The sequence below is a fragment of the Syngnathus floridae genome, chromosome 11 (assembly GCF_059516105.1).
Source record: "Syngnathus floridae isolate MCC-2025c chromosome 11, RoL_Sflo_1.0, whole genome shotgun sequence".
In the NCBI taxonomy this organism is placed as follows: domain Eukaryota; kingdom Metazoa; phylum Chordata; class Actinopteri; order Syngnathiformes; family Syngnathidae; genus Syngnathus; species Syngnathus floridae.
The window spans coordinates 13,000,468-13,024,520 of NC_142423.1; the positions used below are offsets into that span (position 1 = coordinate 13,000,468).

The 24,053-nt window shown below is 41.4% G+C and overlaps 1 protein-coding gene across 5 annotated transcripts in view; it reads right to left on the minus strand.

Annotated features, from left to right (window-relative positions):
• cdh22 (cadherin 22) overlaps window positions 1-24,053 on the minus strand; it is a 110,126-nt gene that overhangs the window by 48,043 nt on the left and 38,030 nt on the right. For 3 of the 5 annotated variants that reach the window (XM_088389841.1, XM_088389836.1, XM_088389837.1), the window contains one exon: window positions 10,933-11,005. The exons of 1 other annotated variant lie outside the window; for it this stretch is intronic. The gene's annotated coding sequence lies outside the window, so the exon portion shown is untranslated. The remainder of the gene's footprint in view (window positions 1-10,932; window positions 11,006-24,053) is intronic. One more of the 5 variants, XM_088389839.1, reaches the window with a different exon arrangement.

Here is a 24,053-nt window from a genome sequence, read left to right on the forward strand (position 1 = left end):
AAATGCTCCAATCACCTTGAGACGAGAATAGATTCTGATGTTAGCCCACAGACAACCAGGAGAGGATAACCAGAAAAAATGGAGAACATGTGCTTGAAGTGCTGTTAGTCATCTGAAGTACACTAAACACTAAAAGCCTTATAAAACATTTTCCCTCGTCCTGTGAGGCGCTCACATATTTTCAAAATGGCTACATGTTCACCAAAGTGCTAGAAAATAGTTATGGTTGAGGCAAAGAGTGAATAAATACATGCAACACTGAAAGTCCAACAATTTAAACTGCAGTTCCTTGGACAATATCCTTTGCTTGAGTGCACATGATGAGATGATAAATGTCAACGTGACGTGCTTTGGAGCACTATGGGAACGAAAAAAAACACACACACACTTACTGTGCTATCATCGAATCTAGATTTGTATTGGCTCTTTTTTTCTTCTTCTTCACACTATCATTATTTCTTTCATATACATATAACATAACATTTTAATAGCATGAGGAATTTGTTGCATTTATTGATTGATTTCAGTCAATTTTGTATCACCCGAACTGGCCTAAAATATATTGCCTTTTTGTGGAACAGCAGAAGTCATGGAAATATCTGTTTCCATTTCAGTAGCATTTGAAATAATCAAACTAAATAAATTCATCGTCACGTTTCAAATGCGACACGGAGGGTGCAGTCCAAATCGCTCTACCTGCTCCTTCTTGTTTGTTCTGCTCCTCGAATTCGAGATTAGTAAACACCAGCCACTTCTCTGCACTGCATGGCCAATCAGATGGGGCGCCCCCGCTTCACCTGCCCCATTCGCACGGATTATTAATCCCTAATGACGTGTTACAATAAAGTCCAAGCGGTAATAAACAGATCTCAGAATTTTCCTAAATTAATTTCCGGAGCGGAGTGTGACTCGATGGTAAGAGAATGGAAAGCATGGAGATATAGCAAACACAATTGCATACTGTGCAGGTCAAAATTGAGACGCACTGACATTTAACAGGAACAGAACCACGGCAAAAGTCATTCTGTACTTTGCGTGGATGAAAACTGAACAGTCCATAAGGGTTAATGGCGGGACGACTCCACGGCACGGCAAACACTTTAACTCCGTCACCCTCTGTGTCGCACATGTGAATTCAGCAATCAGACTCGTGGAAGATTTAACGAGAGCATTAGTGTGGACGACACAAGCAATCAGTGTCCTCTAAGTTTGCCATGTTCTTGTGCCAAAACAGAGCATTAGGTCTCATCCGATCCCACTATGTTAACATTGGGGGCAAAGCCTCCGGATTAAATATTTTAAACATGACTGGATGAAGGCCTCTTGGGGAACTCTGTTGTGTTCCTATGAATGGTAACAAAGTTGATATCCTGCAAGGGCAAAGTTGTTAGCGGCTCCTGGAAATTGAAAATCTCCTCTCGGGTTTCAAGGGGGCTCTTGTTTTCTTTTTGCAATAAGCAGTAAAGTAGAGGCTGATCACCCAGGGATAACTCTTGTGGTTTTATTCAAATGAGAGTGGTATTTTTTTTTAATGGTTTGCTGTTAAGAGAGTAAGAAAAATCAAATGAAAATAATCTAAGAAAATAAGACGGCTGCAAACATTCATAGCGAGCCAGACCCAGTTGGACCCTTGAGGTGTTTTGGGCAAATGTCAAGAGGGTGGACCCAATTCGAGGGTGAGGAATCTCATTACCGTTCTAGTACTCACGAGCATTGAATTTTTCCTAATAACAACATCAGCAAAGAAATAATCTGCTGTAACTGAATTACCTCTTAAGAGAGGCCGCAAATATATATTAGCCACTTCTAGGCAAACACTAGACACAGAAGGGTAAACAAAAATCAGGAAAACCACATTTAAAGTATACGGTGAAGTCTTTTCATGTTTTCAGCAGTTATCCTCGTAATTGTCAAAGAAACAAATCCTTAAATTCCCTTGACATGATATTTAAATCATCTGATAGGCTATTCATTATGTGCTGCTGTTTTGGTTAGCAGTAGAATTAATACAGTCCAACAGTTGTGTAGAGGACTGCGTCTGTGAACTGAGATTATTTGTGGTGTTTATTTGCTTCAATTGAATAAAAAACTGGCAGCTAATAAATTGCTATCTTAAAGAAATGGACACTTTTACAGGAAATATGCTATATTATTGCCCATTTCTTTGATTGGCCATTATTTGTGAGTTTGAAGACTTTCTGATTGTGCTGACAGTTAGCCACCTACTGCTTTGGCATGAACTGAACTGCTGCTGAATGTTACTTTTATTGTTATGACTACAATGATGCTTGCCACCCGTTGTTTTACCAGTGTGTGTTTGAATATTGCAACTGAGAGAGCGAGTGGGGTGCACTTGACTTGTGAGTCCACATTCTGTACGTGTGTGTGTGTGTGTGTGTGTATGTGTGTGTGTGTGTGTGCCCATGCGTGCGTGCGTGTGAAAGAGTAATAATGTTTCATCTCTACTGTCTGCTTTGCTGATGTTTTATTCTACTGTTAAAGTGGGACTTATTGCATTTCTCTGGTCTAATATTGCTTTCTGGTGTGTAGGAAGTTGCACAGATATTGCATAAAGAGTTGTTGTTGTTTTTTACTTTATTTGTTTTGTCACAAAGATCTCTGTTGGTGCAGATTGCAGCTTCAATCAGGACAAAGAAGCACAAAGAAAAGTGTACTCGGTAGGGATAATGATCATTGACTTTCCCTGGCATGCTTTTTTAATTAAGTTTGGACACATACTGGCTTCAGGTACAAAGAAACAAAATGTTTCCTTTTACAGTTGCATAAATATGTCTATATAATACAATGAATTATGCAACTTTTCCAAGATTATTGAGAATTTTTAAGCATGACATTTGTGTTTGTATCCGATCAGCGGTTTGGCAATTAAGTGCTGTCTCAGTGAGTGAAAATGTCATCAAATTCTATTACTGTCTTGATGAAGGCTTTTTTTTTTGTTTGACTTCACAGTGGGTGCTTCTGTTTCCACATGTTTGAAGCCGCTCGACAAGTCACAGCATCCTCACGCCGCGATGACCATTGTCATGGTAACAAAAGTGTGTGCTGGCCCTGCATCAAGCAGGTCTGAACGGAGGCGTATTTGCATGAGCCAGGACGACCTCCTTAAAACAGGCTTAGCTCAATTAGCCTTATGAAAAATGACAAAAGGTGTGTGTCATATCTTGATAGTTGGGGTGTTTTGAAGAATGCAAATTAAGACACCAAGGAACTGTCTTCGATTATATAAAAAAAATACATGCAGATTAAAATGGATTAAAAAATACACATTGTTTTTTAAATAGCTCGTTTTCAAATCAGACGAGTGAAAACGGGTCAAATATTAAAAAAAGAAGATATTATTAAAAGTGAAGACAATTTGCAATTCGAGGAATGACACACGAATCTGATACACAATTTGTCTTCGCAGGCCACATAAAATGATGTGGTAGGCCGTATCTGGCCCCCGGGCCTTGAGTTTGACACCTGTGCTCTACGTCTTTATTCCAACTACTGAAACTATTCTATACTGTCAGAAAGATTAAACGACATGAAAACAGTCAGTAGACAAAAATATGCCTCTTAAATATCTTATCTGCTTCTAAAATATATTCAGATAATTGAAGAGAAAAAAACAATGAGTTCCCCGTCGACATGAATTCATCATCGCTAGCAATGAAGTGTCTAAACACAACATTGCTTTACAGAGTCCGGCATGCCATTTCAATTCAAGGCTGCACATTTATCAAAGAGCCACGGGATGCTCCAGTGGTACAACAATAACAACAAAACTGAACACATCCATGCTGGATGTCAGAGACCGGCAAAATGTAATACTCAACATAATGCACTTTTCATTTGCCCACAAACATGCGCTCACAGACAAAGCTGCAAGGGAATGGGTAAAAAAAAAAAAAAAACATCCCCAGCTGTTAGCCATATAATGACACTCCACACTGACAGTAATAGCCCCGCAAACAGCAGTGGGATATTGTGGTGCGCCATACATTGCGATCACTGCAGGAAGCTTGTACAATCACATGATGACACCACAAAAGAAGGCCTTAGTATTCATGACAGAGAAAATACTCAAGGGAGGAGGAAATCGTGTTCTAAATGTATTCCTAATTTGTGTATTTATACTTGCATATATATATATATTAATTTCACCTAGTGTTCCATTTCAATTTCTACTGTAAATGAAAAAGAGTTTCCTTTTACATCTTTGTCGAATGTATTGAATGGAAGAATATCTGTCAAGTAATATAAATCGAATCATCCATCACATTGGAATCTATATGGGTATTTGTTTATCTGTAATTATGACCTTATAAAACAAAATTTCACAAAAGTCCATCTTGGAGAGGGGCAATGACTTTTGTTTGCCACCCTTGTTTTAAATCTGTCTGTCTACGTGGCACACACTCGGCGGCAACCCGTTTATTCCCAAGAAGGTTGGACATCAGCCCACATCAAGCACAACTACATCACAGCAGCATTGTGAAGCTCAACTGAGTGGATGATGCGGGTAAGTGACGGCACCGCATGCACGGCCAAACACAAGCATTTCTTCCATCTGGCCTCACGTCACTTAGTGAGACAGCACACATGCGGGAGATTTGATGGAAGGATGGCAGAGGTGATTTAAGTGGAGTGGAGGGAGAGGAGAAAATGTTTGAGCAGGTAGCCGAGACACAACACATGTATTTTCCCAGACAACAACGGAAACTACCGTATTTTCCGCAGTATAAGGCGCACCTGAAAACCTCTAATTTTCTCAAAAGCCAACAGTGCGCCTTATAATCAGGTGCACCTTATATATGGACCAATATTGAGCCACTACAGCAGTGTAAATACATGTGTGTTGTTTGCAGTTGAGCAACCTGAGGAGACCTTAACAGGTGGTGAAGAGACAAAGATGGAGTTGACCTCCAAGCATTACGCCATTACAAGGCTCGCCAAGTGGAGTAACTACGATGCTTAATAATAAGTGACAAGCGCGAATCAAAGACAAGCTCCATCTGACACACACAAGCGCACACTTTCCAACTTGAACACAATATGTTCAGTTTTACTTGAGGGCCTTCATGAGTGCTGCTGCTCACTCAAGTCCTCTTAGCTCAGGGTCCCTGGGAGACAAAAGAAAAAAAAAACACACCAAGGAGGCTGTTTGTCTTATCATGTATAATTTAGCAGTGTTAAAGTGTTTTTTTTTTTAATGTTTAACATAATGCGTCGAGGGCACGGGGCAACAGCCATTTTGTGTAATCAGGCCAGATAAAGGTGAGGATTTTTAGTTTCTCACATTTGCCTTTGTTTTGAATCAATTCGGCGCACTAAACAAGTCGATAGGAAGTATTTGGAAAAGGGCAGGCACGTTCTCATCAAAGCAATTTGACTGAATGATCACATCTGTCGCATCCATTAGGGACCCACAAAACGTAGCATTGACACGGGGGACACGAATCAACTCCGGCTTGTCTTGAAGACATATTGCGCGGTTTGGATAAAAATACCGACAAGGGATGGACCCGAGCCAAAATGTTAGCTTCAAATCCATCACAGCGTAAGGCTTGACAAGATAACAGCCGTGGCAATATTTTCCATACTTGGGTAATAAATATTAGAGAATGCCAAGCGTGAATGTAGAAATAGCACAGTGTGGATACAGAATGCGGTTCACGAGGCCTTCTGGCACACGAGACGCCTTATGACCCCGACAACATCCAGTTAACTTTGGGCAATGGGCCACATTCTGCTTCAACAGATCACAGGGGCCTCGGTTGATGACTGTCAAAATACTGTACGAGACTCTGAAGTTACCAACAATGGGCGGAGAACCAGAATGCTTGGCACAGTCATCACCTTACAATGCTTCAGTTGATTCAGTTTTATAATTACGGCATACGAGTGTTTGCAAATAGCTAATGGCTCATGTTTGACGAAAATGAGGAAGATAGTATGATCTCATCTGCTATATTGCAGTAACTGTTAGCTGCTAGGTTAACATTCATCTGGGTTCTTCTTGAATTTGGCGAAAATCTGCTCAAACTCAACAAAGCAGGAGAAAACAGCCCTTACATGAAGGTCATTTTTCATTAGACTGGAGACAAGCGGGGGCGGATGAGGCGGTTGGAGACACAAAGACAGCAAAAATGGACCGGGGTGTGGAAAAGAAGGCACAGAGGCTTGGCTTTAGCCATTGTTGGCTTCTCATCCTTCAGCGGAGGAGGCGGCACGGGACTCAATCGCATTCTCCTCATTCCTGACCACGCATTAGCAAGCAGGGGATCTTGTTTGCCTTGCTCAATTAAATTCCCACCCGCACATAATTAACAACTGTTTTGTCCACAGATCAATAAAAGCCCTGTTCATTAAAAGTCCCTTTGCTTCCTCGCTTCTACTGTGTTGGAGGAGGTGGCAAAGTCTGCAATCTGGATTTTCGACTGTGGGTTGTTTCTTTGCTTTTTTTTCTTCTCTCAGCTAGTGTACGATAGAGACGGAAGTCAAAGGAACTGGAAGCATAGAGGGTTTGGAAAAAGCTTTTGAAAAGGAGTGAATAGACTCGTGGCGCAGTGGAAATGCCAATATGAGAGTAACATGAGCTTGGTTGTTCATCTCCACCGATACACCGCGTGAAAAATGCATTAACGATTCGACACGTCGCAGCGCACTGAATGGTTTCTGGAGCAGAACAGTGAATTTGTGGTTAGCGTATCTGCCTCACATGTCTAAGGTTCAAGGTTTGAATCTTGGCTCCGGTCTTCTTTCCTGGAGTTTGCATCCAAATGTTTGCTACCACGATGCTACTTTTCTCCCACAATCCCAAAAAATAACTTGAGCATCGCATTTAGAAAACAGACAGAAACCTGTAATCTTCAATTAGATGGCAAAATCGCTATCCGTGTTTCGGAGTGCAAAGACAAGGCGGCAGCACGCGTTGCCACTTTCCGACGATCGATACAGACAACATCTGCTGGCTTGGACATGAAAGTCTGGCCGCCAACCACCTGCCAGGGCTCGCACGGCGAGTGATTAGGGCGCCGCTTGCTCCAATCTCCAATTCTCGAGAACTATCATGCTCTTCCATCTGCCGTGCGAGCGCAGTGTCTTCTCGGAATACGTTTGAGAGCTGATACTGTCTCAAAGCCAGGTGTCTTGCTTTTATTATTTTTATTGGGTTTGGTGGAGCATCCATCACATTGTTGTTGATGTTTCATGTTCTCTATACGCTTTGTCACAAGGCAAGTTGGCTCATTTATATCAGCAGAGGTAATCGTGTTATGGTTGAACACCCATACTCTGTTACAGGGCAGACCTAGAATGACCTTGGAAGACAAACACACTGTACCGTAAAAAAGTTCATTATGCAAAAGACAAAGCACACATATTAAAGGTTTATTGACCTAATTAAGCAAAACAAAAAAGTCCAGTATCGAGAAGTGTTCTTGTTATCGAGACAGAAACTTGCCAATTTCAAAGCACGGGAGATAAGTGATGCATTGCGCAATCTGTGGATAATCACTGACGACTTTTGCTCATCTACTGTATTTCAACAGGAAAATAACTGTGTATGCAATCATGGATATTCTTACTCATTTCAACCTAGACGTCATCCTCTGCATACTGGACCACAAAGGGATTTAAAATAGCAGATTACTTGATACAGATGGACAACGATCAAAAAAGCCATACGTTCTTCAAAGATTAAATCCAGGACCAAAACTAATCGCAATTTCTTTGGCCGAGGGCTGAACTTTCCAGCGCGTGTGATTGAAATCTGGATCGCACCAGGAAAGAGCTGACAATGAGCTACAGTGACAGCCATTTTGGCCCATATTCGTAGTTGTATGGAAGCGTCCCGTATTTTTTGGAATCATTGCACCCTTGGTAGACCTCACCGCATACGGATTCCCTTGTGTTGCATCTGGCGGTCCCTAGGCAGCGCTCATCCCTCCTTTCACTTCTCTGCTGGTAAGCTAGTGTAAAATTGGCCCCTTTGAATCGTCGCCACAGTTGACTCCTCATTCGGAGCGAGCACATTCAGTGCTCCCAACCGCTCCCCTTTTTTGCCTGCCATACTGTACGCCAAACCAGTGAGGCTCAAAATATGGTTGACGCACCCCTGGTGGTATGCCAAAGAATCACGAACCAAGCACGATTTTATTTAGCTTGAAATTCAATATATATGGTCTGTTTGCATGATTTGGTGCACGAGGGAGAGGATGCCTCCACCCCCTCGATCGCTTTGCTGAGTTCTGAGCCAGCCTGTTTGGATTATGGGACAAATGGAGGCACGTGACAGCACAAGCATGAAAAAAGTGTCAGCAAACTCTCGGGAAGCTCATAAGCAGATGTGTGACTAATGGCAACTTTGTAACGGCGACTTCGTTAGGCCAGCGCTAATTGCCAGAACAACATTAATGCACTCGCCTAGTTGATGGAACGCTGTGATTTGAACGTTTGATCATTATCTCCATTTAATTAAGCATACCTGCACAATCGCATCTACCTAGCGGCGTTTTGTTGGGATAATATTATGGATGCGTGGCCACTATTGTGTTGGATAGAATAGAATTATAATTTCATATTGAATGAACCAATAAATTAGTTAATCCATTAATCACTGTCAAATTTGACTTGGAGTGAAATGTTGCTCGACTGAGGCAATAATGAAGAGTGGATGAGTTGTATTGGAACGGGGCTGTTTCATCAGTACTTTGTTAGATTATGTTGGAATTGTATCTTATTACAGACTTCATTCAATTTTCTTTTGTTTTCATAGCCCATCATTTAAATAAAGTAGAACACGTAATCATTGAAAAAAATAAAATAGGGGTTAAATTAATGGCAGGGCAATAACGATTGTTCATTGCATTCCCTATGATGGACATATTAAAAGTGACGTGTCTGGCTCGTGCTTTGATTCTACACCCGCACTCTGATACAAACATGGAGGACATATTGACACAGTTTTGATTAAGCCAGTGCATTAAAAAAAAAAAAAGATTTAACTGTGGGTATTTGAGATTTATAAAAGCCTCTCAAAACCCTCCATACAAGACATGAGGGGGTCATTTTTTTTTTTTAATTATTTGAACTAAATCCAAATCTTCTCCTTTCATCACAGTCATCCAAAGACTGTTGACACAAGCAACATTTTAATATGAGTATAGTTCGACAATAAAAGGCCCATTAAAAATGTACTTACTATTCATCATATAAACGTTTTATGATTTATTGGATGGTGCGGACTTTATATGATTTAATTACAGCATATTGAGCACGTTTATAGTACCTGCAAAGCTGGATTTTTTTTTTTTTATAAAAAGATGACAGGCGGTGGTAGTTAAAATGGGCCATTGAATCAAAAGAGTGATGCAAAAAGAGACGACATACCATCTGCACGGTGGGTAGCGACACAAAGGTCAGCGACTGATTTTATCGCTCAAGGTTTTTTTTTTATCATCAAGGCTTGAATGTGTATTTAGCATATGTGTGTATATGTGTGCATGTTGCAAAGGTTGCTTTTGATCAGAGCTGGAGGATTTAAAACAAGTAATGCCTCATTCTGGCTGGATACCAGTGACACGCTTGTGACCGGAGTCTCCCTCTGCCAACTGCAGAAGCTGTTGGGTAGTTTTAGCAAGACTTTTTGGAAAATGTTTGTTTTTGGTGTAAAACCCCAGCACCCCCCGCACTGCTGAACAGGATAAGTGGTGTCAAAAATGGATGGATGGATGATTCTAACGATGCTATTGGGGTCAGGCAGCATCATACTATATCATACCAGTAATTGACAAAGTCACAAGATAGGACAACCATCACATATACGGAATGTGATGTCATCTCCAGTAGGTTAAATAAACAATAAGAGGAAAAACAAACAGGGAATATTGTAAATGTTAAATAAGAATAGCTTTTACATATGCTGCTACACAATATTTAGTTAGTACAGTCTTGCTCATTAAAAAATAATCTGCACATTCTTGTTGTGCTTCAATGCGGCATAATACTCTCATTGGGATGGAAGGCGTTGGATCACCTTCATCAAGTGCAGAGGTTATTGCCATAATAAATTCAGTGGGCACGACTAATCCCTGCAAGACTCTTCTATTTTGATTTGAGCTGAATGAGCGACACAACACACACATGCACACACAATACATACACGAATCTATCAAATTATAGCATGCAGCGCATTCAATTATATCACACAGCAGATGGCGTAAACAGAATCAAACACACATAATCATAATGGTTGGATCTGCCCATGTTTCGTATTAACCCTGATATCTGAGGACGCGGCACAGGACGGGACTTATTAAGACTCGGGGAGACCTGAGCTGGCGACTCAGCACTTTTTTGATGTGCAGTAATCTTCAGATTTGGAGGTAAACAAACACACGGATGATCGCGCACGCTCGGGAAAAGACAATTGATTGGAAAAAAAAAAGTCTGTCATTGTTCAACTCACATTGTGCCTCATTGTACCCTCGAGTAGCATATCAGGTTGTTTTTGCTTTCTTGACATTGGAAAAAGAAAATACAGCAAATATTTGGAAGTGAAATAAAGTCAACACTTTGAACTTTGTCACCAGCTGTCTGGAAACATATTGTAAGAGATGTAATTTAAAATCCTTAATGCCCTTGCTAGGGCCGTGGAAAAATAAATCCTGTAAAGTTCAAAGACGTTTGGTCAAGATATGTGAGCGCTAGAGCGTTAACATGAAACACGGTGGTCCAAGGTTAAAGCTTGTGTCCTGTAAAGCAGCTTGTATTTTTTTTCTTGAAATACAAGTCTCCAGAAGATGGATGGGATTATCTTATCTCGGCGGGTACACACATGACATCAGAACACGGTCAGACAAAATCAGCGGTGTGCTGGTCAAGCAAAACTTCCCGGCCGGCGGATTACACAAATAAAAGACTCACCAACCCTCAGCCCGATGACCTCGCTGCCACGCTCGAGAGACGACTCTCGGGTCCACGGCCGACTGTCTCGCTTCTGCAATGCCAAAAAGAGACCCCAGAGAGAAGTTTATTCTTTTTCCTGCTTTTTAAATGAATACATTCCCCTGTTAGTTTTCTAATGGAGGAGTTAGTGGCCAGGCAGGGAATTTGGCAATTTGCTAATGGAACATGATGGGAAAAATAGTCTGTATATAAATAAGTGCTATTGGTTGCTCTGCGTGGCGAGGGCCAGACTAAATAATGCTGGAAGTCAGAAGCTGAAGTGCTTTAAAACATACAACACAATGGTTGTCATCTTCATCTTGTGATTATGGAAGAGGAGGTACTATATTAGCCCTGAACATAGGTGATTACCATTCTACCTCAGTGATGATGTCAATTCCAGGGGGGAAAAAAAAAACCTCCTAAAAATGTTATTGCTTGCTGTGAAGCCAGATTACAAAAGCAAAGACTCTGTCAGCAAGACGAAGCTTTTGGATTTAGCCCGCTTAATTCGGCGGAACATTATTTACAGGAATGGAGGTCATGTAGGCAGGGCAGATGTGGAGTTGGCACACATTAACGTAAAGAACTTAGCCGCGTTGGCCCGCGCAGTTTATGTTGGTGCTCTGACATTTATGAAGCAGATGTTTCCACTCTTGTCACAAATGACTGTCTGGCGATTAAACTAGTCGTTTATGACACGAATTATTAAGGTAATCATTGACACCACTTTTATCAGTCAATCTATTATTACCCCTTCACAAAACATTTTGTTAAATTCAAACCGGGCCATCTTTCAATCTCAATTACAAATGTTTGCAGTGACTTGGAACGGAGTGTGTTACATCGCAGCGACTGCAAGCTTCAATCTAAAGACAGATTTTATCCCTGCCTTTATTCACACCAAAATGTAACATCTGAAAAGAGCTCAATAGCTTCCGTGCTACGCTCAAAGGCCTCACAAGCCCCGTTTCCATATACAGTATTTCCACGCTGTCTATTCTCCAGTGTCCCGTTTGGGCGCTTAATGAGACAGCATTTGATCGTAAGGGCTCATGCACGAGTAAACAGTTGCACAACAAAGGCTTCAGTGCACGTACGTACCGCGGCGACCCCCTACCCCGCCATTAAGGAGCACTTAAGATGTTATCACACGGGTGGTTAGCCTTCTAATAGCGCACCGTGTAGTCTTGCTCAGGTTTTGATCTTGCGTCGAGTGTCACGGGTCGATAAAAATCTACCGCAGGCACTCGATGGTCAACAGCAATGACCATACAAATTGATATGGGGGGGAAAAAAAGAATTTGTTTCCTGTTCATTTTCAGGCAAGGATTCTTGAGACATGACGATTCGGCAATTGAATTAACAATTTAGTTCCGTGTCGATTGGTGAAACTGGTGTTAAGGGTCCGTTTTTTCTGGGGGGGGGGACTCATGAGACAGTTACGTGCACCTATAAACTCCCAAAAAACAATTAAAGCAATCAACATTGACCCCAGTTCGACCTTTTTGCTACGCTAATGTGGACATGGCGTTTCTCCATTCATGATGACAAAGGGTAATTTCATTGAAATCGATTGCTTTGATTTCATCGAGAGCTTCTCTCAAACTGAGCACTACATCATATGGAAGACATACTATGTTGTTGCTTCATGGCACTTTACGCTGCAAATTATCTCTGCTATCACCCGCTGCAAATGTGATGTCATGAGGATGTGTTACGGCTTGTGTTTGTCACATATAAAAGAGTCACTTTTAATTAGCCCGAGGAGAAAACTTGGCAGGAATAATGGCGAGGGAGTCTGCACAACCGTCGAACGCTGTCAGTAGGGCGCATCTAAAAGAAGAAGTGTCTTTCACATCTTTCATCTTTATCACCCTTTAGGTATTTCTTTTGTTGAATTAATCATTTAGAAGCCTCTGGAGGTCGTCACATGAGGTCTCTGCTGCTGTTCTTTATCAGTTGGGTCTCCCAGGGAGTTTAGCACAGTTGCCAGTGGGAAGGCCTTTTTTATTTAAACACTTTGTGGATGGAGCCAGACAGGCCAGACAGGCCAAAACTAGTTACACACTCTTCAGAAGTACAAGCGCAGATGCCAGTGTAGAAAATACTCTGGCAAAAGATATTTGCATATCATTTTGGGAATGTAGCGTCATCCCTGGAACTTGAATAAAGCAATGTAAGGAGTATAAATAGGAAAGATTCAGTGGAGTGGCCCCACATCTTCGTTTCCAAATGTCAAGACTAAAGGTAAATCCTACAACATCTACTCAAGTCGGAAAGCTGAGGAATCTCCTTAACAAGGCATTTGTGCTTGTTTACTTTTCAGATGTAACCCATCCTCCTAGACACACGAGGGTCCAAATGCTGTCTTCGGCCGACTCGGGGCAACCTAGCGGCGGCGAGTGCATACGGTCTGCTGCACAGATATGATATGAAACATACAAGCCCCCCTCTCCTTTCCCCAAATCCCCCGTGTGTATGTTGTGGGTATTAAGAGCTCAGCGGCGGCCACCCTGCTTTAGAAGTCTTTTCCTGAGGTAGCGCTTCACAAGGCGGCTGCAGAGGAGGATAAACGCGCCGCAATCCCGCAGGCCAAGCGCCTCCTCGGCTCACGCTTTGCACCCCTCCACTGCTTATACCCCCACTTTCCTTCCCATCCCTCATTATTCAGCCCCCCCGCCCCACCTCCTGCTTTCTGTCCTATCCGTCCCCTCCTTCCCTCGGGCCCTTTGGTATAATTCTGCTTTTCTGTGCCTTCTTATCCCGCTCCCCTCCCACTTCATGTCCGTCCCTTAGTCCTCACATCTTCGTCTCTTTCTTTTTTCTTTTTTTTTGGGGGGGATTTCAGTAATGAATAAGGCTGGCGGCCTGTCTTCCCAAGGCTGGAGTGGATGAAAATGACAGCTATATGCATTGTCTCTGCACTTGGACAGAGTGTGGCACTCATTGGGAAAGTGAGAGTCAGAGGCCCGTTATATAACTGGCAATTTGACTTCTCAGAAAATGATGAGGGAAAACACACACACGCGCACACACACACACTGGCATGTACTAGAACCATCCATTTTTTATATATTTACAATTAAAACATGGGACACTATTGTGCTGTGGAAATTTTTCCCGATTTCACTTAATTGGTTCCAACATTACCATTTATTTACTACAAATGAGTTTTATTTTGAACTGCTGTGTAATTTGGTTGACAATACTGCTGCTGCACACCTCTTAACTGGAACACGTAAGAGGGAGCACAGAGCTCTTGTTCTGGTTCGCATTTGAAGAGTCTGCTATTTGTCTTTAAATATGTTCATGGTCTCGCCCTGAGCTGCTCCATCTCTGCCTCTGTTTCTTCATGGAGGAAGCCTGGAGGGAATGGAGATTTTTTTTTTGTTTTTCTCCAGCTACGAAAGACCTCCTGGTGCACGAGTTTGGACAAGTACCCTCCCGATCGACTTTTAGCAGCCAGATCAAAACACATTTTTATTTCCTGGCATTCTACACAGCTTGAGACTCTGCACTTGTTAGTGTCTCGTTTATTTTTATTGTTTTAACTTTGTTTTTGTATTATTGTTTCTAAATGGTTTCCTGATTCGGCTCTCTATAAGAAAAATGGAGTTAATTTCGGTTATAAATTGTGATGAGATCATCGCAGAATGCTAAAATGGCCAATGGAGGATTTACGATGGTGAAAGTCTGTTAGGGAATTTGTTTTGTATTCCAAGCAAATCCTCTAGAAGTCTTTAAGATGCCAGAGTCTACAAAACGTTTGATTCCAATTCTTCAGTAAATGGATAGAAGAAATATTTCCCTTTACAGATGAGATGCTAAATCTGGGAATAGGCATATTATTTACTGTCAATCCCCGGAGGAGCGCATGCAATTCCAAACTGTGCACGTCAATATATTGCGCTGAGACAAGTTCTATAAATAAAACGAGTGACTTCAATAAGGGTGTTTACAAAAGGGAAAAACACGCTTCTGCTAGCAAAATAGCTTCAAATATACAAATTTGCTCATTACTGGAGTAAAGATTCTTTATGTCATTCATGAAACAAAAATAATTGAGCTGGGGAAAGAAAAGGCTAAAAACGGAAGGAAGCAGAACGTTTTAGCCTGTGGCGCTTCGCCTTGTTTGCTTGTTTCTTTCATTCCTGAGACAGGCAAGTCACTAAAATGGAGTGATTGGAAGAAAAGGAGCAAAACAGGCTGCCATTTAAGCAGACAGTGACAGACGCACATGGAGACGGAGTGAAAGGCAGATCAGGGAGGGGCAAAAGCGGCCTGAATCCAAATTAAGCTGATCAGAGCTCACTGTGACTTAATCTAGTTATATGGATAAAGGATTTCCCTGTGGCGGAAAACACTGCAAGTTATGACACACGTGTGTGTGTGCACGTTGAGATACTGCACTTGTTTCTCAGTGTGCATCGTTGTGATCTGTTAATCTCAAGATGAGCCTCGAAAGTCAAAGTAGAGTGCCTTTTCAAAAATCAATTCTTTCACTTGTTAGGCAAGGTTGTGTCTGCAAAAGTGTGCAAAAATGACTTGTTGGAGGCAGAGTTGTACCACGTATTCATTCGGTGTTGTCTTGAGATATCAGTGACACCACTTTTTGCACATCCCAAATACCAATTTGTCCAATAAAAAATAGTAACTTGGAAAAAGAGGTTTCAAGATGCTATAACCACAAGTTCAAGTTTCATGTCAAGCGTAACAAATCAAGACAATTACACTTTATGCCTGTCCCTTAATGAAGCCAATCTTGCTTAATGCTAAAAAAAAAAAAAACAATGCAAAAATGCAATAGGAGGTCCAAAAGTGAGTGAGTATCATTTTGATTGAGCTTTGTATTTTTAATTCTGTTTCGTTTTTAGAGAGGAAACCCAATGAAAAGACGCCGCAAGCTTCAGACTTGACAAGCTTCAGGGATACTCAAGTGTCTGAACAACAATTCAAAGGGCGATAACATGGAAAAAAACAAATAAGAGTGTCAACGAGCTACCTTTTGTTTTATCCCACAAGACAAAAGAGACATGAGGAGTAAACGATTCCGAAGATACATAATTGTCAGCCACCAGTTCTTCTTTCGCGACTGGCACTTTTGATGAAATTCATTTCAAGGAAAAGAAATATCGTGTGTACAATACTCGCAGCGTCATCAAACAGAATGACAACATGGGCGGCGATGAAGCCCTGAGATTTCAGTTTGAAATGCATCAGCTTCAAAACAACCCGTTCTTTTCATCAAATTCCTTCTGAGCTCCAAAATCCATGCAATGAAAAAGCATTATTTAATTCATAGAAAATGAACGGCAAAGCGCTACAGTTCAGAAGGCTCTTTCCGTGCCGGTGCAAAAGCAAATCAATGAAATATGGGCTGTGCGTTGGAAGTGAAAGAAATAGGCTGAAAGATATGACAGGCAATGGTCTGACACTGGCACCTATCCGAGCTTAGACTCGATCGTTTCATGCGACGCCCACAAATGGAAAATGGAAGCAAAAACATTTGAGGAAGATATATGATGAATAGTTCAAATATTTGAATCACTCCCAAAATGTGGAAATTAGAGGAGAGAAAAATAGAATTTTTGGCTATCATTCTGAAATTGTGAAGAAAAAAAATGCAGTAGTGACAACTTAAACCAAAGGTGTCAAACTCAAGGCCGGGGGGCTAGATACAGCCCGCCACATCATTTGTGGTGCATCAAATGTGTGTGTCATTACTAGAATTTCAAATTGTCTTCACTTTTATGAATATCTTTTTTTTTTTTAATATTTGACCCGTTTTTACTCGTCTGATTTGAAAACGAGTTATTTGTCACTTTGTTTTGTAGCTTTTACTTTATATAACATGAGGTGCTCATATATTTACAGTATTTTTACGGGTTGACAGTCATAGGAGCCTTCGAAAAGAAGCTATGACTACAATGTGGCCCGCGAAAAAAATGAGTTTGACACCCCTTACTTAAACAGTTTAATATGGTTGAATGGTTTAAATCAAGCTAAAAAATTAGGAGTTCACCGTTGCCATTAAAACGATCGTGTTCGCAATCAGTTTTGAAGTGTTATTCACACAATCTGCATTTCCATTTGAACAATACGTAAAGAAATATGTATCGGCAGGGTGGCTGACAAAGGTGTTACAAATTTTTTTTAAACAAATCAGTGGCAGGTGAGCGAATGAAGCTTATTCTTGCACAGATGTTTTAAACAAAAAGAACGGCAGGTGTGCGAATGAAGCTTATGTCTAATTGTCCACTTGTAGTTGCTCATTACCTTTCCAGCTGAGAATAAGCGTGTCTCCTGTGAAGAAACATCTGCGTACTTTGTGTTTTTCCACCAATGTTCATTTGAGTACCTGCCTGTGAATGGAAAGGCACTTTTCTCAAGCAACACAGGCCTTGCTTTTGATTCTTTTTAAATTGTGACAATGTGTCTGCCAGCTCAGCTGGTTACATTAAAAAAAAAAAAATAGTCACATTCGTTTATTCTCCCGCACATCTTTTGCCGTCTCGTGTAACTATGCAATATGAATAGTTCATTACGCGTATCGGCGGCCCCTCTTTACCCACAATGCTCTACATTCGAGGAACGTAAAACACATGAAAGGCGAGGAATAGACGTATCGAGCCGCCGGCGCTAAAACGGCCTTTTAATTAAGCAACCAGCGTTTACGGACAGAAATTAATTAGAAGGAGTAGAAATCATTTTCCACGGGAATGGTTGCTTTCATTTCTCATAGAAATTCACGCTCTTCTTAGCAAGGCATTCACAATTTGTTCTCTGTTGGCAACCAATGCCGAGTGCAGACAAGCAGCTGACGTTTGCATTTAGGGTTCAGACGAATAATATTTAACCTCTGTAGCTTAGACGCATCTCGAGGGTGAAGCTGCTTGGCACATTACAGTGATCCAGATGAGCTGACATTGAATTCAACAAACTAATGTGACAGAGCGATGCCAGCTTTTTTTGACGGCGTACTTTAGCCTTGGTGTAAGTTCGTGACAGGCTATAGCTATCCTGCCATGTCATGAGCGGGGCATGAATGATTGGTCTTTGAGCAATGAACAAACCACATGGAAATGTCACACGACATGTCAAGTCAAAGGTTAAGCAGAGCTGCAATGTTGGAGAGACAGCGTACACCTCGGACTGGGTGCCAGCCAATCAAACATATAACCGGCAACGTGCTGAGAAGAACACAACAATGGTTCTGATGACACACAGGGAAAAGCATCTTTCAGAAAAAGTTCTTCAAAAAAGAGAAGAAATGCACATGAAAAATGCTTCTCCTTTGTTGACCTAGACGTCTCAGGCAGTCCATCTTCCCAAGTGAAATTTGAAGTCTGCCAAGCAAAGGCGGCTGCAAACTGCTTTGTGACTGACAAGTGGAGGGGGCGGCTAAAACACTTGGCCATCCTAATGCCCTTCCTATCGACTCTATTGATTCCCCATTCTGCCAGCAAGCCTCCGAGCGGGAGGAGCACCACCTCGTGATGGTCAGCAAAGTCTGTTTAAATAGTTACAGAGCACAGCGGCTCACGCCCCGCAGTATTTAAACACACGCTCACACACAGACGAAGCACGACCAAGATTGCAGCCTCACACAGAGGTCTCCTGAAGTCAGTCAGAAACAAGATTTCATCCTGGCGATTGGTAGCGATAACCAACGGTCTGCGAGATATTTGAAAACGGGCCTCACAGAGAGACTAAAAAAATAGTTTATTGATCGTCAGTGGAAGAAAACTGGGTGCATCCACCTGCACCTCTGTAGACATCTAAACACTTGACATTGTTGGCCGTAAAACGAGTTTTACTGAACTGTTCATAAATTCACTGACCGATCCTTAGCTATTTGCTAACTTACTCTTTAATTCTGTGCTTTTTCTGTAATGTCTTAGGATCACACGAGGTGGCGCCAAAGTCCTGGCTAATTGGAAGGTAGTAATTGATGTTATGGGTGTTGATGTTATCGCTCCATATCAAATCATCCAGTGGGTTTGACCAAATAGATTTGGATTGGAATTAAATTCGGTGTACTTGTTGATATGGCATTGGCATTTTGTACATTTTTAATGCACACTACATAATTTGCAAATTTATAAGAGAAGATCACATGAGAATAAAGAAAGCTGTAAATCTAAAATCGTTTTCTTTAGAGGTGATGATGAGTGTGGTATAATGGAGGTCCTTAAAGTAAACAAATTATCCAACACAATGAGATGCTTTGATGAATTATGTGGCAATGGAGAGAGCAACACCACTTAAGGGCGAGCCCACAAAAAAAAAGCTTTGTTCTCCAGTCAAGGTCTCCGGCATCTGTCGGAGAACATTCCGTGCAAACGACTTGATTATTGGCATGATGGCAAATGGTAGCGCATCAAAACAGCAGCTGCGTGAACACGGCACTTGGGTCCCAAAATGTAAAGAGTTGGCAGACGTCAGCGATTTCATCTTCTTGCCTGAAAATGAATTTCAAGCAAAAAGGTTCCCTCTCGTTTCGACACAAGTTTGGAGGCCTTGCAGATGGCGCTTGATCTGTGGGAGTGGCATTTCAAAAACCAAAAGCCATTCATTTACAAATGTGATTCCACTTTAGTTTACATATTTAAATGTTCAGATATTAAGATGTGATAGACAGTATTTGCATGATTTGAATGAGGCAAAATAACATGGTTTTTCTCTCGAATATATTGTTATCATCATTTGTTTCAGATGTACTGTAATTATTTTCTGTATAGAAATTAAATTTGGTGTTCAAAAAGTCTTTTTTCAAACTTGAGTCTTGAAAAAGAGGGGGTCGTCTTATAATCAGGGTCGTCTTATATTCGGGCCAATACGGTATTTGAAAAAAAAAGAATGCTGGGATGGTTGTTGATGGCTTGTAATTGGCCCAAGCACCTATTTGCTCTGATTAAACGAGGACAAGCTCATGCTTTACAATCACTTTAACTGGATTAGTTTACAACTCGGGACAAGCGGCAAACAAAATATTTTACGGAGTCATCGTAAAAGAAATACAAGACTCATTGTAATAACGTTGCCAAATTGTAGCAGTTAATCAATTGAACAAACGCTCCAAAATAAAACTGCATTATCGTGGTACAAAATCTATGTCTTCTTATTACGGGGCCTTGGAAATTTGAATTTTGCAAATATTTGGCTTTTAAACTTCCATCCACACTCTCAATAGACATCTCACCTAAATTGTGAAGCAGTTTTATGATGAAAGGAGTCTTCCGGGTCTTATTACTTTTGCTCTAGCTGGAACTTTTGTAAACACTCTGAAAGCCTTTGATAAACGCCCATTCAAACTGAGCCATTGTTCAGCAGCACTCCAAACGTACAAAATACCACAAGTGGCGGTGCCTGCTACTACTCCCTTTACAAAATTCACCCAAAAAAGGAGAATTTGACATTTTTCTGTTAAAGTTGTGACGTCTTTTGTTTGATGGTGTGCTGTGATGTTTTCAAAATGACCATAATTACAAAATAAAATAAAAAAAGAATTTGGAAAAGCAGTCAGTCATTTTTTGAAATATGGTTGTATGTTGTGCAATCCCCCATTTGTAGTCTCACGGTGAAAAATGGCTCCATCCCCGGAGAGGTGACCCGCTAATGTAATCTACTCCCCTCCCCTTTAACCTCGCTGTAAGCTTTTCTCACCTGTCAGATTACTCTCGGGATGATGAGCCCAAGTGTGTACACGCTGTCGTGTGCATTTATTTGCCTTTGTATTTTTCTCCACGGTTTTGGGAAGCTCTGTGCTGCTGTCGATATAAACTGCTCAAAGAATATTTTTGGGAAGGTCCCAAAAATCTCCATTTTGGTGTTACTGTCGTCATCTCACACGCGCAATGATCTCAACGCCGTCCCCTGGCCCGGCCAGCTCGGCTGCCGCTAACCCTCGGCAACTTCAATCAATCGGCCTGCTCAACTAAATCAGCAGAATCGTAACTGTAATTGATATTTACAATGTAGTGAGACCTTATTTGAACAGAGGGGGCAGCAAAAAAGAAATTGATGGCCATCGCTTTGATACAAAGTGCAGTTTGGAGTGCAGGGAAACACGGCCGGCCTTATTTGTGTTGTCGCTCCTGTGCCAGCTTCACAGTCGCACTGCACATCAAAACACAGGACACACTTCTGAAAAAAAATGGGGGGATATTTTTGGTGTATTTTTAGTTGCTGCTGCACCTTTGAACGAGAGGGCGGGGGGCGGGGATTTTGTTGCATGCTTTGAATGGGTGAAGAAATGTCTGCTTGACACATGTAAAAACGGCAAAAAATGTAAGGCATGCTTGCTGAATATGTTTGAGCAGCATTGCGTCATTTTAGAAAAATGTTGGATCCATGAAAGCCTTTTTGAGGAATGGTGTTTACGTTGGCGCTCCATTTGCTGGACAGTTTATGTTTAAATATTAAGAACTTCATTTTCCACACATTTAGGATCAACATTAGCATGCTTTTTTGCTGCATGCTTTGGACGGGTCAAAAGTTGTAAAAACATCTCATGTAAAAATAGTACGAGTACAAATTGGAAGCTGAACATGAATGAGGTGCGGTAATTGATAGTGAGATAAACACAGACTCAAAAACTGCAGTTTTAAGTCCCTGCTGAATGCTTTGAATGGCTAAAAAGAAGCAAAGGCATCTGTTGGCCAAAATAATATACTGCTGGTGGCATTTGGGAATGTAAAGTGGAAAAAAAGATGAATAGGCAGGTGGCAATAGGGCTAAGGACCTTTGTTTTAAGAATCACAAATTGCTGCATTTAATCATCAATTTGGCCAATAAAAAAACTGCAAGCATGTGATGCCGGGACCTGCAAAATGAAGGGATGATCAAATGGTAACCCTCAGCATTTCAAGTGAGAAGCTCGCAAAGCTCCGTGGAGGGTTTTTTCAGAAAGCCGCCAGCACTGCCGGGGGTTTTGTTTTGCTATTTTGAAAGCTAATTAGTTAAATGTATCCGCGCCGCTCCCTCGACTGTGTCACGCGTCGGGAAAATATTTTATCATTTCGGTCATTATTTCTGTTCAAAGGCTTGGAACAAAATGTGCATTCTTTTCACGTCAGAAGTCTTTCAGCGGCAGGACCATCACAGAAAACACTAGATGAGACAGCGATGAAGGTCGTACCGTTGTCAACGAGACAAAAAAAATGTGTTTGGAAAAACCGTGGCACTTTTGTGGCCACTTGTCAAACGCAATTAAGGAGAATAGCATCAAAGGGCAAAAACACTTGGATGCAAATTAACCACAGGAGAGTTCAGTTTCTATTTGGACACACAGTAGTGTGCAAAAGTCTGACATGAGATCAATTATTTTAGCAGAATTTCACTGGTGGTTGGCGCTTCCATAGATGTGATATGCTAAACTTAAACTCGTTAATGAAGATTTTATTTTTCTCTCTCAAGTGGCACAATTGTGATATGTGTCATGACTCATGTTAACGCAAATTGACAAAAAAAAATACGGTGTAAATATAGACATATGGGAGTTGCGTCATGTGGAATCTGCAAGTAAATAAATGGATGAATCGGATATAGACGTTACATCCAAACTGGACATTTGGAAACGTTGGGTTTGCAGCCAGGTTGGCAATGAGAATCTCTTCTCAATTGGATACAGAAAAGAATTAAATTAAAATCCAGCCCACTGATGAGACCAAAAAATTAGGAACCCACACATGTAGTTCTTGTCAAAAGATGCCCTGAGATTGACAAGCACTCGAGGATGGATGGACGGATGGACGGATGGACGGACCAACGACCACCCCATCCACGAAACAGCACCTCTCGGTTGCCGAACTTCTTGCGTTATTACTGTATTTACTCACAAGGAGGCCGGCCTCCCCTGACAGCGCTCTGGCTTTGAGTAGCTATTAATATCCTTTCCCGCTTGTTGCTTTGTCACATGCGTTAATCAGGGGCTTGGAAATAATGGATGGGAAGCAGCAGCGAGAAAAGATGGCAACAAGAGGCCAACTAAAACGAGACTATGTGTGTCAATATGATTATTTCATGCTCGTCATACATAATAATCAAGCTTTGATCAGTCGACGTACAGGCAGCAATCTCTGCGTGGAATTGAATTTCTTTGCACCCAGGTAACACATTATCATTGGGTACGGAAGTGGGTGTAAGATTACTTCACTCCGGTGGTGTCTTGACTTATGGTTTTAATTTGCTCCTTTAGGATGCTCATAACTCAAAACTCACATCACATTTCCTCAGTGAAATAAAAGGAAATGCCATAAAGGCGTTCATTGCGCTCCATCAGGTGTGCGTCCCTTACTCGCCAGAGCGGAGTAAAATTCAGACAATCACAGAGACATACATGACGCTCAGAAGTTGCATTTTTCATAAGCCAAGGCAACATTATATTTCCAATTATCACTAAAAGCCTGTTAATACAGCTCAGGCCCATTTCTTAATATGGTAGGATAGAACGCAATCGGCTTCTGGTTCAATTCAGATATTAATGGAAAGTGAATTAAGATTAACTTAATTGTCACACTGAACTACACAGAGTGTATTAACATTCATGGATTTCATTATAACACATAATAATATGAAATCAGTTTAGAAATAATTTGGCGGTAAATGTTATGCATTGTGATGGGAAGAAAATGATTTTTTTTTTTTTTTTTAGCAGTCTGGGGTGCGAATGTATCATCTCTCTGTGGGTCCTTGGAGTTAAGTTTGAATAACTTCAAAACTCATCAGTTGTGGCATTTCCGGAGATTTATACAATCACTCCATAAATATCCACAAAGGAGCCAGTTAATGACTTGACCAGGCGTTATCAAAGGGGATTTCATCCCGAGGGTAATTACTTGCCGAAGGTTGTTAAAATCCTCTAAAGACGAGAAGAATGTTTGTGCAACAAAGAGCCGCTGTCTACTTCGTGAGATTTATTTGGCGCCGTTACATGTCACTACGGTGAATGCCAGCCGTCCCTCCTTGTGGCCGTTTAGCGCTTGGCTTGGCTACAATGTCACCTTCTGAGCGACAAAGCCAGCGGCATAGCAATGACACACGACAAGACGGCCGCGGCCGGGATGATTTTTCTCTCCGTCGTCTCTTTCGCTGAT